The following is a 4,478-nucleotide window of genomic DNA, read 5'->3' as shown; positions in this document are numbered from 1 at the left end:
CATTGAAAATATACAGTTCTAAAAGAGCAATTCTTTATTTTTCTATCTTAATTTTAAGTTCATCATCTAAAATAAAATATTCTGTTTTTATTCAAGCATACGAGATTTTGAAAGCCTCGGATCTAAGAGCGTAAATGTTATTTCCTTGCCTGTTCAGGACCCTGACAGACAATACTAACTTAGCCCTTTTTTGATCGTGCTGTGGGTTGTGACATAGACGAGTGGAGACGGTGCTTCTACCATTGTTGGGAACAGTTCAGTCTCCTGCTTCTGTGTCTGAAGGAAAGAAGACTGTTAGAGATTGGATTCCATCACTTCATGTATTAACAAATTATCATAAACTTGGTGGCTTAACGCAACACAAATTTATTAACTTTCTCAGTTCTGCAGGTCAGAACTCAAGATCCCTGGGCTGAAATCAAGATGTGGGCAGGTCACACCCTACCCAGTAGCTCTAGTGGAGAATCTAATAGGGTTACCAGCATCCCCTGTGGTTGTATCTCTTTAGCCTCTGCTTCAATGGCTGGGGCCTCCTTCCCAGGTATCTATAGTTAAGATTTCCTCTACTTCCTTCTTAGAAGGATATTTGTGATTGCTTTTAGGGCTCACTCTGATACTCTTCCTTTCTTAAATGTCTTATGCTTTTAACTTAATAACTCTTCTCCCATAAAGTAGCATCCCAAGGTTCCAGGAATTAGGAAAACACTAATTTGAAAAGATACAAGCACCCCAATGTTCACAGCATCCAAGATATGCAAGCCATGCAAGTGCCCATTGACAGACAAAGGGATAAAGATGTGGTATATATGTGTGTATATTTAATGTGTGTATATATATGTATATAAAACACATATGCAATGAAATATTAGCCATAAAAAAGAATGAACTTTTGCCATTTGCAACAACACGGCACAGAGAATATTATGCTTAGTGAAGTAAGCTAGACAAAGACCAGTACTGTATGATATCCCTTACATGCAGAATTTTAAAAACAAAACGAATGAATGTATATGCAAAACAGAAATATACTCACAGATATAGAAAACAAACTAGTGGTTACCAATGGGGAAAAGGAAAGGGGAGGGGCAATTTAGGGGTGCAGGATTAAAAGATACAAACTGCTATGTATAAAATAGATACGTGATAAAGATCTATTGTATACCTCAGAGAATTAGAGTAAGTGTCTTGTAATAACTTTTAATGGAGTATAATCTGTAAAAATACTGAATAATCATCCTGAAATTAATGTAATATTGTAAGTAAACTACACTTCAATTAAAAAAATAATAACTTGGATATCTTTATGAGCCATATTCAGTGTACCTTATTCTCCCAAACCATTTGGTTTGGCCAATTCAGGTTAGATTTTTTTTTATTTTTTAAACTCTTGAGTCTGTAGGGAATTCAACTACATTTTGAACACAATTATCCACATTATCCAATGATAAATATTTTCTCTTCCTTTCAGCATACATTTGAGTGTCATACAAATAGGTGTGGTCTCAAATGCCTATGATCTAAGTAAACCTATTATTTGAGTTACCCTTTTTTTAAATTTTATGTGTAGCTGTGTTCTTGGTTTTGTGGATAAAATGTTGAATAAAATATGATTATTGCCTTTGAGGAAATTAGTGTAAATGCACTTCCAAGGATATTTCAAAATACGGTTAGAATCATAAAAGTATATTTCTTCGTGTATTTCTCTAGTAAAGCCAAAGGATTCTTGAAGAGAAAACAAACTCCCTCCCTCCTTTCTCCCACATGTTCCCCAACCACCCTAAGCACAAACAGAAGAGAAGATGAACAAATCATAATTTCTCAAAAGGAGGACAATTAGATTAAACATATATGGCGACACATATTGCATTATATACATAATATCTGATCTTTTAAGGCACCATAGAATAAGTTCTCAGTTTTCCAACAGGAATTGTACCCAGTTCAGCATAAGCATTTCTTAAAATGAACAGTGTATAGACATCCATTGGATTATTTCAATGATCTCAAATGGCAAATGATGGGGAAACTGATCTGCTAATACCATTAATCATGACCTACTGATTAATCTTTTCACAGAGAGGAACCAACGAAACCTAAAATCAACGGATGAGAAAAGTTTCACCACAGTGAATGAGTTTATACTTTTAGGGTTCATGACAGACCTGTGGTTACAGAGTGTTCTCTTTTACATCTTCCTCAGCATTTACATCATCACTCTGTTGGGAAACATCACCCTCATTTCTCTTTTCTGTGCTGATTCTCAGCTCCACACACCCATGTATTTCTTCATTGGGAATCTGTCATTCCTGGATCTCTGGTATGCTTCTGTCTATGCCCCCCAAATCCTGACGACCTGCATCTCTGATGACAAAATCATCTCTTTGGCTGGCTGCCTAGCTCGGTTCTTCTTCTCAGTGGCCTGGCCTATAGTGAATGTTACCTGTTGGTTGCCATGGCTTATGACCGCCATGGGGGCCATCTCCAACCCCTTGCTTTATTCCCAGGCAATGTCTCCAAAGTTATGTGCCAGTCTTGTTGCAGCTTCATACTTTGGTGGCTTTGTGAACTCAACTATCATCACCAGTGAAACATTTACCTTGAGCTTCTGTGGAAAGAACATCATTGATGATTTCTTCTGTGATCTGCCACCCCTTGTCAAGTTGGCTTGTGATGTGAAGGAAAGTTATCAGGCTGTGCTCTATTTCATACTTGCCTCCAATGTCATCACTCCCACCGTGCTTATTCTTGCTTCCTATCTCTTCATCATTGCTGCCATCTTGAAGATTTGCTCTACCCAAAGTCGCCTCAAGGCATTTTCCACTTGTGGCTCTCACCTGACATCTGTCACCTTGTACTATGGTTCAGTTGTCTTTATTTACTCCTGACCAAGTACTAGCTATGCCCTGGAAAGGGATAAAGTGGTGTCAGTGTTCTACACAGTGTTGATTCCCATATTGAATCCCTTGATCTATAGCTCAAGAAATAAAGATATTAAAGATGCCCTAAGGAAAATGATAGATAGAGCAAAGTATCTTAAACAAATATTTTGTTAAACAAAAGACTCTTTTTTAGTTTTTATTTTTTGTGTCTTTTTTTAGGGCCACACCCATGGCGCATGGGGATTCCAAGGCTAAGTGTTGACTCAGAGCTATAGTTGCTGGCCTACACCATAGCAAGAGCAATGCAGGATCTGAGCTGCATCTGTGACCTACACCACAGCTCATGGCAGTGCTGGATCCTTAACCCACTGAGCAAGGCCAGGGATCAAACCTGCATCCTCATGGATGCTAGTCAGATTCATTTCTGCTGAGCCACAACGGGAACTCCAATTATTATTTTTTAAAAAATTAATTTCAATGTCATGGATAACAGATAAGAGCTTGTAAATCTCTGAAATAAGTAAAATGAGCAAAAGATAAAGTCATTGGATAATGTAGAAATTGCGTATTACATTTGTCTTTTTAATTTGGCATTAATGTCTTTGAATATGTGTTTAAAATAAACGAGTCTGCATCAATTGGAAAAACTGCCATGCATGCTGACTCAGAACAGAGTCAAGAGCACTGCTCTTGAGATTCTGAGAAGGTTGTAAGAGTCATTTTTGTCTTTATTTTTAATTACACTTGACAGTTCATAAGTTGCTCGTAAGTATAGTACTATATAATATAAAATAATAACATTCATTATGGATTCATTGTCATGATTAGATGGATGAAATGACTTGCTTCAAATCAGGTAATTCATAGGTGAGAAAATAAGAATGCAAACTCAGAATTGATAACTCCAGGGGTACTTATTCATTTGTTAGGACAGTGTGTTAGTTAGCAGGTCATAAGTAGAATATCTACCATAAAATGCCCTTCAAAATAAATTTATTTTTTCTTTTCTGATTTTCATATTTGTGCTTGCTCCAATACAGAGATTTCCTTGACAATATATGTATTGTCAAATAAAGCATATATATATATATATATATATACACACACACACACACACACACATATATATATACACACACACACATATATACATATATATATGAAAACAAATATTTTTATTTAGAGTCACTGAAACCTACCAATAAATAATTTCCCAATAGTTAAAAAAAATCAAGATCAAAAGAAGAAGAATTGCTGCATGAAACAGAAAGAAATGGAGATGTAGCTAGAAATAAATAAGTAGAGAGACAGAGACAGAGAGACTTCAAAAAGCTTTGCATCCAAAAGAGGATTCAGAGTGGAAATCTCTGCAAGGTAAAGCAGTAATTGATAGCGATTAAGGTCATGTGGGTGTTTGTATTTCTTTCTTCAGTTATATATATCTCAATTAATGAAAAATTAAGGAATGCCTTATTATGATACATTGCATCTCCTAATTTAAGTAGTCTTTTTATATATAAAAATCAACATAAAAAAGTCCTAGTATTGATTAAGAAGTATGTTAGTTTCCTAAGGCTGCCATAAAAAAATACCAGATTC

General features: G+C 35.7%; 1 pseudogene; it reads left to right on the top strand.

The window, feature by feature from the left end:
• The first annotated feature begins 423 nt into the window (after positions 1 to 423).
• On the top strand, positions 424 to 3,053 carry LOC110258892 (olfactory receptor 9G19-like; annotated as a pseudogene).
• The last annotated feature ends 1,425 nt before the right edge of the window (positions 3,054 to 4,478 follow it).

Source organism: Sus scrofa, chromosome 1, assembly GCF_054392235.1.
Source record: "Sus scrofa isolate SSC_HxYL_T2T_F1_AM1 chromosome 1, Sscrofa_HxYL_maternal_Yorkshire_Landrace_v2.0, whole genome shotgun sequence".
NCBI classification, from domain to species: Eukaryota; Metazoa; Chordata; class Mammalia; order Artiodactyla; family Suidae; genus Sus; species Sus scrofa.
The sequence above is the reverse complement of the archived record's forward strand: the minus strand, read 5'-3'. Positions and strand labels throughout refer to the sequence as shown.